This window comes from Stenella coeruleoalba, assembly GCF_951394435.1.
Source record: "Stenella coeruleoalba genome assembly, chromosome: 18".
NCBI lineage: Eukaryota > Metazoa > Chordata > Mammalia > Artiodactyla > Delphinidae > Stenella > Stenella coeruleoalba.
The window spans coordinates 7677916-7692280 of NC_137164.1; the positions used below are offsets into that span (position 1 = coordinate 7677916).

At 47.0% G+C, this 14365-nt stretch overlaps 1 pseudogene across 1 annotated transcript in view; it reads left to right on the plus strand.

Moving 5' to 3' along the window:
• The window catches only part of LOC307176842 (cilia- and flagella-associated protein 337-like), a 46952-nt pseudogene extending 35166 nt beyond the window's left edge, over nucleotides 1–11786 (plus strand). Inside the window, exons 3-9 of the transcript in view lie at nucleotides 376–478; nucleotides 4813–4919; nucleotides 5341–5421; nucleotides 6459–6501; nucleotides 7515–7560; nucleotides 8852–8911; nucleotides 11550–11786. The product of the transcript in view is annotated as a cilia- and flagella-associated protein 337-like (transcript). The remainder of the gene's footprint in view (nucleotides 1–375; nucleotides 479–4812; nucleotides 4920–5340; nucleotides 5422–6458; nucleotides 6502–7514; nucleotides 7561–8851; nucleotides 8912–11549) is intronic.
• The last annotated feature ends 2579 nt before the right edge of the window (nucleotides 11787–14365 follow it).

Here is a 14365-nt window from a genome sequence, read left to right on the forward strand (position 1 = left end):
AGGATGTGCATAGGTTATATGCAAATGCTATGCCATTTTATATAAGGGACTGGAGCATCCGTGGATTTTGGTATTCTAGGGGTTCCTCAAACCAATCCCCCATAGATATGGAGGTACCACTGTATATATGTTTTCTCATCTAATCCTCAAAACAATGCTTTAAAGTAGATACCATTATCCCCATTTAACAGATAAGAAAATTACAGTTTTGAGCAGCTAAGTGACTTGCCCAAGGTCACAGACCCATCATTTGAACTCAAGACTACCCTCTTAACCATTCTTTAATAAAGCAATCGATGCCTCATCCTGGGTATACGTGTCACATACTCAGTTTGGGTTTTCATTCTCTCTCTCTCTCTGTTTCTCACAAGCAAGGTCTCCCCTTGAGCCTCACCCAGTGGTTTCCCACAAAGAGCCCATGGTGTGATGCCAGTACAACCCCACCTTCAGGCAGGTGGTCAGCTACTCGGAAGCATCTGTAAGTGTCAAATCTTGGTCTCTTTAGCAATGATGTATTTGCAAGTGGGGTCCCACTGTCTTCACCTCGGTGGGGAGCAGAGTGTTCTGGGGACCTTCTGTCCCTGGAAGTAGAGAATGGGTGGTTCAGTTCTACTTTGCTGATCACCTAGTAGTGTTCGGACACTCTCATGTGAACGCCACATGGAAGAGCTCACAGATTCTGCGGGGGCTTGTGGTGTGAGTAATTTGGAAGGACCGTCTGGTCCTGTGGAAAGGTATTATTTCAAGGTGATTTTCTTGTGTGGTGTAGGATGATCAATTCAACGACCCTAATCCACTGTAACTCTAATCCAGGAAGGAGGGTTCAGAGCATGCCACGTCCACTTCCCTCTCACCGGGGCTCGTGAGGACCATGCTGGCCCCAGCCTAGAGGACCGGCACAGTGTCTAGTTCACAGGAGGGACCATAATCAGTAATCACTGCTCCTTGAATAAGGAACTAGAGCAGGCAAACACGCACATCCCATAACTCATGTTCTCCTGTCCTTGTGGTAACGGGAGGGCACATCCCAAATACACCCACGATGCTGAAAAGTTCTGAAAGCTTCTAATATTCAGTTCAGTTACTTCCTGCATCAGTGGCCTAGGTTCCAGCATCGCAAGTGAGTGTCCTGGGCCATGTGGCCGCGCCCTCTTTCCTTTTTCCTGCCAGAGCCTGACACACCCTGTCTTTAGGATTTACAGCATCGGGGACATCACAGCCCAGACACGTCCTCTTCACGTGCACACTTACTTGAGCTGCACTCCCAGTGACACTCGACTGTCTTTGCATCTGTTCTTGTCTAGCTTCTGCTCCAGAAATTAGCGGTCACCCATGGTTAAATACCAAAAGAAGTAGATCAAACATTTTTTATGATGACTCAGTCTCAATTCATCTCAAAGAAGGCGGGTTCTTGCATAGTTTGGGTTCAAACTTGTAAAGAAGCATTTATCCTCCAAATTTATCAGAGTCACCTCTGAGTCCAAGGAAGCCAACCTCTTCACCTACTCAGCATCCTGCACATTCCTGCCCCTGGCTCTGTGCAACCTTTTCTCATCTCCACCCCAGAATTTCCTGCTTCCTCCTTTCTTTTTTCTATTTTTTTTTTTACATCTTTATTGGAGTATAATTGCTTTACAATGGTGTGTTAGTTTCTGCTTTATAACAAAGTGAATCAGTTATACATATACATATGTTCCCGTATCTCTTCCCTCTTGCATCTCCCTCCCTCCCACCCTCCATATCCCACTCCTCTAGGGGGTCACAAAGCACCGAGCTGATCTCCCTGTGCTATGCGGCTGCTTCCCACTAGCTATCTATATTATGTTTGGTAGTGTATATATGTCCATGCCACTCTCTCGCTTTGTCACAGCTTACCCTTCCCCCTCCCCATTCCTCCTCTTTTCTTACATACACCTGAGCAATCCTTCAAGGTCAAACTCAAGTCCTCTCTGTGCCAGGAAACACTTGCCTTCACCGCCCTGACTCATGCAGGCACCTCCCACTTCCTGATGACTCACAGTTAGTGCCTCCCATGGCTGCTGGGGTGTGTTCTCACCTGCCCTGCTCTGTTTCACCTGTGTGAGCCTCGCCTCTAAACAATTTCTGCAGGCACTTGAGAGCAGGGATCAGAGCATCTATGTTTCCCTCTTCTTGATCTCTCAAAACCGTTCTTATTCTTTAAGGCACAACTCAGATACCAGCTCCTCTAAGAAAGCATCCTAGATCCCCTCCCACACCCAGGCAGAATGAATGGCTCCGTTAGCATCTGGGCTCCTAATTCCATGGTAACACAGTCTGTCTCCCTCAATAGCATTATTTTGATATGCACGTCTCCCCCAGCGGTGGGTGGTAGGTAGGTGTTGAATTGAGATATAAACACCCTCACAGCTATTACACTGTATTAGGCACATGCTGGTAATAAACTCTCCAATACTTACTGAATTAAATTATTGATTTGAGTGTTCGCTCACCTTGCAGATCTGTTGCTGTGTGAAATCTCTGGATCATCATCATGCCGGCCGTCACAATTCATGACATCCAAACCACATTACACTTGATATTTGTGGAGGAGAGAATATAGTCCAAGATCTCGATGAAGCCTGAATTTACGAATACCACTATACCACACTGCGTTCATTCAGTTGTATAAGCAGAGTGCTAGGGACCACCGACTTTGCCTCTGAAAATCCTTGTAAACTGTAAAATGAAAATTAATAAATGCTCAATTAAATGTTTACAGCACATTACTTATGAGCTGCAACTTAACACACACATTGTTATATGTAATACCAAAGTTTATAAGAATAACAATTTTTTATCAACTGAGCTTAAAACTGTATTCTTTAAATTATTTTAAAATTTGCTAGCAAAATTCTATTATATTTAATTGGGGACATGGTTGCATTTTAATATATTTAAATAGATGGGATCTCCAAAAGGAAGAACAACATGGGGCAGTGAAATTCTTTTTTTCTTTTTTTTTAATATTTATTTATTTATTTGGCTCCGCTGGGTCTTAGTTGCGGCATGCGGGATCTAGTTCCCTAACCAGGGATAGAACCCGGGCCCCCTGCATTGGGAGCACGGAGTCTTAACCACTGGACCACCAGGGAAGTCCCTGGGACAGTGAAATTCTTAAAGGAGCCCTGCTGTGGTATGAAATTCCCTCCACAAAATGTAAGTGAGGTAGGTATACCTGGAAAGTATACACAGCACCTCTAGACTTTTCTTGATTCTGTACATAGAACCCTAAAGTCATTTTCAGAGAGGTTTCCCTTGCTGACTTCAGTCTTCAATCTTTTCACTTCCATTACCAGCAGTAGCAAGTGGCTTTCTTGGGGAAATTAAAAAAAAAATTTAAAAAAAAGCTGTGTTTAATCACACAGCAGCAAGGCAGGTCCTCCCTCAGGTGTTGATCCTTTGCTGTCCGCCCAGCTCATGCTCTGTCTGCTCATTCGTCCACGCCATCAGGTACTTAAATCAATTCTGGATCTCAACCATATCACAAATCACTGCATGTTATGGAACTTTGGGATATTTGCAAAGATTGAAACCACTAAAGTAAAGTAAAGATTAAAACCACTAAAGTAACACTAAGGGTTTATTGAAATACTCAGAAGAACAGATGAACGCCCCTGAGCTGTACACACCCCTGGGAACGCTGGCCTTATAGAAGGACAGAGGAAAGGAAGCAAAGTGCACCCTACTGATCTCAGCAACTTGCAGCCAACAACAGTGCTGTCTGGTTTTTGGCTTGGAGACCCAGAAGTTTCTCTGATGTCAATGGGGCAGTCTTTTTTACAAAGTGGCAGGCTAGAAGGACCGTTCAATAGTCCTGAGAAAGAGTGCTGTCCTCAAGCGTTTCTCCTCTGACACTGTCACTGCCTCTGGGTGCAGGATCCAGAAAGTCTGCCCCAGAGGACGTCCTTCCTGGGGGGGCAGGGGGCACCTACCCCAACCAGTCATGACAGATGCTATTCACGTCCCTTTAAAGATGATTCTCATTCAAAAGCTGCTCAAAGGTTGGAGCTAAAAGAAAGTAACTACAAGACTGGAACGAGTTGGACCGAGCGAAGTCTTAAAGCTGAGGGTTTAAATAGCCTCCCCAGAAAATGGGTCATCTATCCATTCAGCTTTGCTTTGATGGTGAATAAATTTTGCTGCTCAAAATTCAATCCACACCTATCTTCTCTGAGTCTAGGTGGCCAGGAGATTTTCATCCAATATTTCTAAATTTTCTAATCTTCTCAGAGAGTGCTATAGACTGAATTGTGTTTCCCCCAAATTCATGTGTTGAAGTCCTAACGCCCAGTACCTCAGAATGTGTCTGTATTTGGAGATGGAGTCTTTAAAGAGGTCATCAACTTAAAATGAAGCTGTTAGGGTGGGCCCTAATCCAGTCTGATTGGTTTTGTTAGAGCCAGAGGAAATGTAGACACATAAAGAGATGCTGGGTTGCACAGGCACAGAGGAAAGAGCTTGTGAGAACACGGTGAGAAGGCGGCCATCCGCAAGCCAAGGAGAGACGCCTCAGAAGAGACCAAACCCTGCTGGCAACTTGATCGTGGACGTCCAGCCTCCAGAACTATGAGAAAATCAATGTGTGTTGTTTGAGCTCCCCAGTCTATGGTATTTTCTTATTGCAGCCCTAGCTAATGAATACACTCAGGTAACCAACTTGTATTCAAAGTACGGAAACTTTTGGGGTAAACTTTCATCTTTCATACCTATGACACTAGACCTCTAAATGCAAATTCTCTTTAATTTGATGGCCAGTGTCTCCAGGCTACTTTTTCCAACTTCCTGATACAGGTGGTGAAAGTATGGGACGTTGAAACAGGAATACTGTTGTCCGATTTTATTGAGGCTCATGGCAATGCTGGAATCCGTTGTCTGACCTTTGACTCCAGTGGAAGAGGGTATGTGCCTTCTCCAGAATCTTTTTTTTTTTAATTTTATTTATTTATTTTATTTATTTATTTTTGGCTGCATTGGGTCTTCGTTGCTGTGCGCGGGCTTTCTCTAGTTGTGGCGAGTGAGGGCTTCTCCTCGTTGTGGTGTGTGGGCTTCTCATTGTGGTGGCTTCTCTTGTTGCGGAGTGTGGGCTCTAGGTGTGTGGGCTTCAGTAGTTGTGGCACGCGGGCTCAGTAGTTGTGGCACACGGGCTTAGTTGCTCTGCGGCACGTGGGATCTTCCCCGATCAGGGCTCGAACCCGTGTCCCCTGCATTGGCAGGTGGATTCTTAACCACTGTGCCACCATGGAAGTCCCGCCAGAATCTTTTACCGTTAGGCAGGGTGACCCCTGACATGCAGTCGTGACGAGGGTCTCTGTTTCCTAGTCTAGTTACTGGAGGCAGAGATGGCTGTCTGAAAATATGGGAGCTACAACAACGGACCTTGTCTTCACACCTTGAAACATGGTGAGTCACCTCCTACCAAAGGTCCCCATAAAATAATAATGCAAGATTAGGCATTTGTAGTAAGTGTAGAAGAAATCAAATGAGATAAAATCTAGGATGCATGTAACAGTCCTACATCCTTTTTCTCTGGCATTTCATTGCCAGTGACTCTAAACTTCTATGTAGGAAGGACACACATTATATACATGTTTGTTCTCCCATCTATAGCCCATGCATTTGTTCCCTCACTGCGTGGTATAGGCCTCATTTCTTAAAAGAGTTTAGCTTTTTAAAACATTTTAAAAATCACATAAGTCAAACATCACAAAGTCTGGATGAACTAAAAGCTACTCTCTTTTGTGTGTCATTGTGATTTTTTTCAAGGCTGCTTATTCCATTTGTTCATGTGCTGTGTCTGTTCTTGGTAAAATTTCCGCAGTTCTGGCCTGTGAAACTATGGAGAAGATCAGAGGCAAACTTTCTTCAACTATCAGTACAAATGAAGTCCAAGTAAATAAGATAAAAATTACTCAGAGTAGGTGGGCTTCCCTGGTGGCGCGGTGGTTGGGAGTCTGCCTGCCAATGCAGGGGACACAGGTTCGAGCCCTGGTGTGGGAGGATCCCACATGCCGTGAAGCAACTAGGCCCGTGTGCCACAACTACTGAGCCTGCGCGTCTGGAGCCTGTGCTCCGCGACAGGAGAGGCCACGATAGTGAGAGGCCCGCGCACCGCGATGAAGAGTGGCCCCCGCTTGCCACAACTAGAGAAGGCCCTCGCGCAGAAACGAAGACCCAACACAGCCAAAAATAAATAAATAAAATAATGAATACATAACTACTTAAAAAACAAATTACTCAGAGTAGGGACTTCCCTGGTGGTCCAGTGGTTAAGACTCCATGCTTCCACTGCAGGGGGCACGGGTTGGATCCCTGGTCTGGTAACTAAGATCCCACACGCCTAACGGCTCTGCCAAAAAAAAAAAAATGACGCAGAGTAATGAGTGTGTGATTCCTAGTTCTGCCTTTGACCTCATGCATTCTTCTGCTCATTCACTCAGTCAGTAAGGGCCAGGAACTGTGCAGGGTCCTGTCAGGAAGAAGGTGAGCCTCTTCCCATAGCTGAGCGAGGGTTTCATCAGCCTTTTAGGGCAGTGAGAGTGGCATCAGCTGTGTTTTGATGGCTTGAAAGACACCTAACTGTGGTCTGAAAACTAAAAAGTAAGTGCTGAAGTTTCTCCAGTCATCAGTTGGGTTAAGTCAATATACGTAAACTGACTCAAGAACTAATAAAGAAAAATGCTTACTCTAAGTTGATAATATTATCTTTCTAGATGAAGAGCAAAGTGAAGTCTATGATTATACCTACTTGAAGTTAAGCCAAAATAAGTGAGTTCTAGTCAGTTTGAATATGAGGGTCATCTTGGAGATTTAGTGGGACATATTTTTTGATACGAACTTTGTCCTGGAGGAGGACACCAAGATACTAAAGGGAATTTTCCAGAAGCAAATGTGTCAAAGAATTCCCCAAACTGTGGCTGCTCCCTGATGGTAATTTAGGCAACTAGCCTCTTCCAGAATATTGGAAACAATTCTCTGCACATTTTGGTAATGGTTTAGAGGTAGAGATAGGAAACAGGGTATCTCTCCACCGAATGCTTTATTAGGGATAAATCACAAGCTAGGGTAGTTAAATTCAGCAGCCGTAAGTCAAAGAATAAAAATCCAATAAATTCTCTCCTGAACATGAAAATGTTAAAAACAATCCTTGATCAGTTTCTGTTTGTGCCCTTGCCTCCGTGGTTCAGCCATGCTCTCGGGATCAAATAATCCTCCGGAAGGCAAGCTGCTCTGAGCAGACCATGAAAACAAACCAGGGTATCCTGTTTCTGTTCCCTAATCCTTTAAGAACCACTTAAAAAACTGAGCCTAGTTTATCAAATCACATTTTATCTTGCTCTTCCTAAAAAACAGAAGCGGTGATTTTCTTGTTCTCTTCATTTATCACACCGACACAGCAAAATGAGGCCACAGTACTGATTCTATGCAAAAATTAAACAGATGATAAGCTAAAGTAAATGTAAAAAGCTAAAATGTAATAGTCTGTATTGTTCTAGGTGTATCATAGCTGTTGGATGGGATAGAAGAATAAATGTGTACTTTGTAAGTGAAATGTACAAAATTATGATATTTCAAAACCCTGCTTCAGACTGACATGCTTCTCCCCACCCCCATGCCCTGTTGATTCTTTTCTCACTAAAAACAGATTTTGGAGAAATTCTTTATACCTCTATCTGGTATAAGCTAAGCAATGATATGGGCAAAAGAGTTTCCTCCTTCCCTCTCTCCCCCTTTCCCTCCCATCTTTCTTTCCTCCCCCCCTTTAAAAAACCTTTTTAGTATTTGTTTCAGTTTTTTAAATTCTTTTCTATGGGAAGAAGTGTAATGACTCTGTACCCAATTCCGACACGTGGAGGTTTTTCCCACACCAACAAGCAATTCTCCGACACCAGCTGGTACCCTACAATTCCACTCAATTCTGACTCTATCTACCTGGAGAGAGCATCAGATTCCACGGGGTCAGGGTTCAGTCCTACAAGACACAAGACTCCTGCCCCCCTCCCCTCTGCCCTGCCCCCAAGACACCATTTGCAAGTCCTGTCCAACTGGCTATAGATCAGAGGTTCCAACAACGCCCTCCTTGGGTTATATTAATTTTCTAGAGCATCTCACAGAACTTAGAGAAATATTTCACTTACTGGATTTTCCTCCCACCTTGTCTTTATGCCGTAGTCCCTGTCTAAATGGGAAGAGGAGATGAAATGCCATCCATAAGCATCTCTGTGGAAAAAAGAAATCTTTTTTTACGGCTTAGAGATGGGAAAAGGGATTAAGAGACAGGTGAAGATGAAAATGCTGACTACAACTACGTTTTAAATCTACCTGTGGCATTTTATGTTCCCTGCTTGCTCTGCTGGGTGGTCCTGGATTTCCAAAGCCTTTAAACATGGTAGGTTCGTTATTCATTTGAAAGTATGCTGTATGTCAGAGCCTAAGCCTAGCACCCTCAGATGATTTGAGACATGACTGCCTGAGAGGTCCTGGCGTTGAATTTGTCCTTTGGTATTACAGGTTCCTGGGCTGACGGCTTTTGTTTTAGCTCATGCATCGCTACGGGTCTTATTACAGAGGCGAAACTATGCAGACCATCCGCGAAGAGCTTGTCAGCTGGCATATGATTTGCTGAAACGCAATCACCCAAACGTCAGGAGTGGATTGCTGTTTATTCCCACTGGCACTCGGGGAATTTGCTTTGACATTTCAAAAATCTGCATCACGGATGGGGTGAGGGGTAGGGCTGTAAAGTGTGCCAGCGCCTCTCTCTGAAATTGTGAGTGTGTTGGCAGCTCATTTTACTGCTTGTACAACATCTCCTGTTTGGCTTTGGATACAGGACACACCTTGTGACTTTCACCACTTCCGGAAGCCACAGCCACACTGGCAGGACGACGTGGTGAGCCCTGGTCCACTGTCCGACTCTCCACCCAAACAGTGACACTTGATGGGGATGTCCTTCACTCCTGGGGCTCACCCCTATTCTTCTGGGCCTGCCTAGGGTGGTCACAGCATCTCAAGAGCCTCTGCTGTGGGGGGATTCATGATTGGGGTCCAGGTAGAGTAAGGAGCACTGAGCTCCAGGCAGCTGCCCCTGCTCCAGGAAGAGTGATGGCCTTTGTTCAGGCTGGGGCAGGAGGCCGAGGAGGAAGTCCCCACAGTTCTGCTTGAGCTCAGCCTGGAGCCCTGTAGTGTAGGAATGGCAGCCCAGGATGTGACGCATGTGACTTTCTTCAAAGAAGCATCCACTTCCTCTTCTGCTTGGCATGCAAAACTGTATGTATTCACTCTGCCATCCTTGGGTGGCCAGGGAACCTAGCAGGTGACATTCCTGCTGCCCTGTGGCTTGTTAGGGGCCCATAACCAGGGGACTTCTTGCGATTCTTATTAGCCCCCAAATTTCTACAGCTTCCCAGGGTTGAATGATCTCCCTCAAAACTGTCTGGATGTCAAGCCATGAAGACAAGCAGTAAGAAAGGAAGGTCATTGTGCACAACCATTTCCCACCACCTAGCCGTACCTTATGCCTCTGTAAATATTCCAAAAGCCACAAGTCACTAGAACACAAACTCAATGAAGACAGACCTTGTCTGTTTTCTCCACTGTATTCCCGGGATGTAGCTCAGGGCCTGGTTTATAGTAGCTGCCCAACTAATACGCTTCCATTCAACCAGCATGTGTCAAATGTGGGCCCAGCCTGTGCTGTTCACTGAACATCAGTGACGAGCAAAGTGGTCATCACACGATCCCTGCCTTCATGGAGTTTGCAGATGAGTGATTGTTTTTTTGTTTTTTTGCGGTACGCGGGCCTCTCACTGTTGCGGCCTCTCCTGTTGCGGAGCACAGGCTCCGGACGCGCAGGCTCAGTGGCCATGGCTCACGGGCCCAGCCGCTCCACGGCATGTGGGATCCTCCCAGACTGGGGCACGAACGCGTGTCCCCTGCATCGGCAGGCGGACTGTCAACCACTGCGCCACCAGGGAAGCCCTGGATGAGTGATTGTTGAGTGAAAGAACAGAATTTGCAGAAAATGTCCCCAGGAAAGCCATGGCCATTGCAAGGGCAGAAGTCATGCAAGAGTCAGTGAAGTGTTAGTTCATTCAAATGTTTTTTCAGTCACTTATCAATTCTTTCAACCCCCTATTTATCAAGCACTGACATAGTGCCATCCTTAGTGGGTAGGCACAGAAAATACAAACATGAATAAAATGTGATTCCCGGCCCAGAATCTCACAGACTGGCAAGGAGATAAGCTAAGGAAGTAATCATCATACGATGCAACAGATGATATAATAATGTATTAGTTAATGTAATAATGTTTTAATAATAATATAAAATGCTGGAGAAACCTAGAGGTGGGAACTACTAACTTTTGCTCTAACACTGTACAGGATATTAAAAGATTACTAGGATTTTTCTGGGAGGCCAAGGTAGGGAAAGGCAGTCTAGATGAGGGGAAAGGAGGAGAGCGTGAACCAAGTCTGAGAAGCATGTTGTTTGGAAGGACTATGAATATTTTGAGGGGCTGGAGGACCACGTACAGGAGGGAAGTGAGCTTGGAAAGCTAATCAGAACCTGAAAGCCATGCCAAGGCACGTAAACTTCATTCCGCAGGCAGTGGGGCCAGGGAAGGAGAAGCCCAGACACAAGCGCTCACAGATTTCAGAAGGAGGCAGAAGATCGTGGGGAGGAGAGGGCCACTGACCTGCTCTTTTCCAACTGTCCTACCCACCGTCCTCCCAGCTGCTTTCAAGCAGAAGGGGCTTCTTAGGTGACCACGGATAGGTCCTCAAGGGACTCTCTGTGGGAAGTACCTGAGGGCAAGGGAGAAAGATCTTTACAGCCCTGGGAAAAACCAATTCTTTTCACAAAGAAACTGTACCCCGGTGAGAAAGTTGAAAGGATAATGGCCAGGGACTCTTTGAACTCTGCAGCACTGGTCTCAAAAACAAAAACATTTTCATTTCGTTTCTTATCTTTCTTAAGGATCCATATTCCTAAATCCTCCTTTCAAGGAGAATAGGCAATTCCAATTCCTAACAGCACTTGTAAGCCACAGTGCGGGGCAGCCCTGGAGGAATTGAGTTGAGGGACTCCACACCCTGGAATTTAGACCTGGGGCTCTTGGGAGGCCAGACCCCCTTGGCCAGTGCTTGGGTTCCATTGTCACATTACCATCAAGATTTCAGCCCCGAAGAGGGTTCCTTGTGAATAACCTCCTTGCCAGCATTATGGGGAGGTAAGGAAGCTGCTAGGAGTAACACCTCCCTGGGGAAGGTGATAAAACTGACCCAAGGAGATGCAGCACCTCTCTGGCTGACCTGCAAGCAGACTCCTACCTGGAGGGATGCCCCTGACCCCCAGGACTGGGCCGGGCCACCAGGTTCCGCAAGAGTCCTTAATGGGGGGCAGCCACAGGAGGGGCCCCTCTGTCTCCTCTGTCTTAGGCATCCAATGAAGGGGAGCGAGCTGTGGGTGACTGGGGACTGGATTTCTTACTCTGTCCCTCTCTGTCCCTCTCTCTCTCTCTTTCCCAGAACCACGGGCAAAAGGAGGACATCCTCTGTGTAGCTCAATGCCCGCCTATTCTCCTTGCCACCTCCAGCTACGACGGGGAGATTATCATTTGGAATGTCATCTCAGGACACATGCACTGCAAGCTGAATACCCCCAGCCCCTGTAATGGCACAGAATATAGAGAACGTAGGGGCAGCGCGGCCTCCACAGCCACTCTGCCCAGGCCCGCAGCCTCTGACTCCTGGCATGTTGTCTAAAGGAAACTCAGTTCTGGACTGCTTCCCGGTTATAAGGGATTGGCCTAGTTTCAGGCATAACTTGTCAGATGGAGATTGCCAGAGCTGGGGGGGGGGGGGGGGGGCGGAGCTTGAGAGTTCAACTAGCTCAGTCCACATCTCCAGGCACCCATCCATCAAAGCCCATCTCACATTCACCTGAAACTAACACAACACTGTAAATCAACTATACTCCAACACACTATGGAGAACAGTATGGAGTTCCTTAAAAAAATAAAAATAGAACTACCGTATGACCCAGCAATCCCACTACTGGGCATATACCCTGAGAAAACCATAATTCAAAAAGAGTCATGTACCACAATATTCATTGCAGCACTATTTACAATAGCCAGGACAATGAAGCACCCTAAATGTCCATCAACAGATGAATGCATGAAGAAGATGTGGCACATATACACAATGGAATATTACTCAGGTATAAAAAGAAACGAAATTGAGTTATCTGCAGTGAGGTGGATGGACATAGAGTCTGTCATACAGAATGAAGTAAGTCAGAAAGAGAAAAACAGAGGCTTCCGGGAAGATGGCGGAAGAGTAAGACGCGGAGATCACCTTCCTCCCCACAGACACACCAGAAATACATCTACACGTGGAACAACTCCTACAGAACACCTACTGAACGCTGGCAGAAGACCTCAGACCTCCCAAAAGGCAAGAAACCCCCCACGTACCTGGGTAGGGCAAAAGAAAAATGAATAAACAGAGACAAGAGAACAGGGATGGGACCTGCACCAGTGGGAGGGAGCCGTGAAGGAGGAAAGGTTCCCACACACTAGAAGCCCCTTCGCGGGCGGAGACTGCGGGTGGCGGAGGGGGGAAGCTTCGGAGCCGCGGAGGAGAGCACAGCAACAGGGGTGCGGGGGGCAAAGCGGAGAGATTCCTGCACAGAGGATCGTGCCGACCGGCACTCACCAGCCCGAGAGGCTTGTCTGCTCCTCCGCCGGGGCGGGCGGGGCTGGGAGCTGAGGCTCGGGCATCGGTCGGATCGCAGGGAGAGGACTGGGGTTCGCGGCGTGAACACAGCCTGAAGGGGGCTAGTGCGCCACGGCTAGCCGGGAGGGAGTCCGGGGAAAAGTCAGGACCTGCCGAAGAGGCAAGAGACTTTTTCTTACCTCTTTGTTTCCTGGTGCGCGAGGAGAGGGGATTCAGAGCGCTGCTTAAAGGAGCTCCAGAGACGGGCGCGAGCCGCGGCTAAAAGCGTGGAACCCAGACACGGGCGGGAGACGCTAAGGCTGCTGCTGCCGCCGCCAGAAGCCTGTGTGCGAGCGCAGGTCCCTATCCACATCCCCCCTCCAGGAAGCCTGTGCAGCCCGCCACTGCCAGGGTCCCGGGATCCAGGGACAACTTCCCCGGAAGGACGCACGGCGCGCCTCAGGCTGGTGCAACGTCACGACGGCGCAGCGTCACGCCGGCGCAACGTCACGCTGGCCTCTGCCGCCAAAGGCTCGCCCCGCCCTCCATGCCCCTCCCTCTCCGCAGCCTGAGTGAGCCAGAGCCCCCAATCACCTGCTCCTTTAACCCCATCCTGTCTGAGCGAAGAACAGACGCCCTCCAGAGACCTACACGCAGAGGCGGGGCCAAATCCAAAGCTGAGCCCCTGAGAGCTGTGAGAACAAAGAAGAGAAAGGGAAATATCTCCCTGCAGCCTCAGAAGCAGCGAATTAAAGCTCCACAATCAACTTGATGTCCCTGCATCGGTGGAATACCTGAATAGACAACTAATCATCCCAAATTGAGGAGGTGGACTTTGAGAGCAAGATTTATGATTTTTTCCCCTTTTCCTCTTTTTGTGAGTGTGTATGCGGATACTTCTGTGTGAGATTTTGTCTGTATAGCTTTTCTTCCACCATTTGTCCTAGGGTTCTATCCATCCAGTTTTTTTTTGTGTTTTTTTAATTTTTTTCTCTTAATAATTACTTTTTTATTTTAATAACTTTATTATATTTTTACCTTACTTTATTTTATTTTACTTTATCTTCTTTCTCTCTTTTTTCCTTCCTTCCCTCCTTCCTTCCTTCCTCCCTCCCTCCCTCCCTCCCTCCTTTCTTTCTTTCCTTCTCTCTTTCTACTTCTACTAATTCTTTCTTTCTGCTTTTTCTCCCTTTTATTCTGAGCCGTGTGGATGAAAGGCTCTTGGTGCAGCAGCCAGGAGTCAGGGCTGTGCCTCTGAGGTGGGAGACCCAAGCTCAGGACACTGGTCCACAAGAGACCTCCCAGCTCCACATAATATCAAACGGTGAAAATATCCCAGAGATCTCCATCTCAACACCAGCACCCAGCTTCACTCAACGACCAGCAAACTACAGTGCTGGACATCCTATGCCAAACAACTAGCAAGACAGGAACACAACCCCACCCATTAGCAGAGAGTCTGCCTAAAATCATAATAAGTCCACAGGCACTCCAAAACACACCACCAGACGTGGACCTGCCCACCAGAAAGACAAGATCCAGCCTCATCCACCAGAAGACAGGCACTAGTCCCCTCCACCAGGAAGCCTACACAACCCACTGAACCAGCCTTAACCACTGGGGAC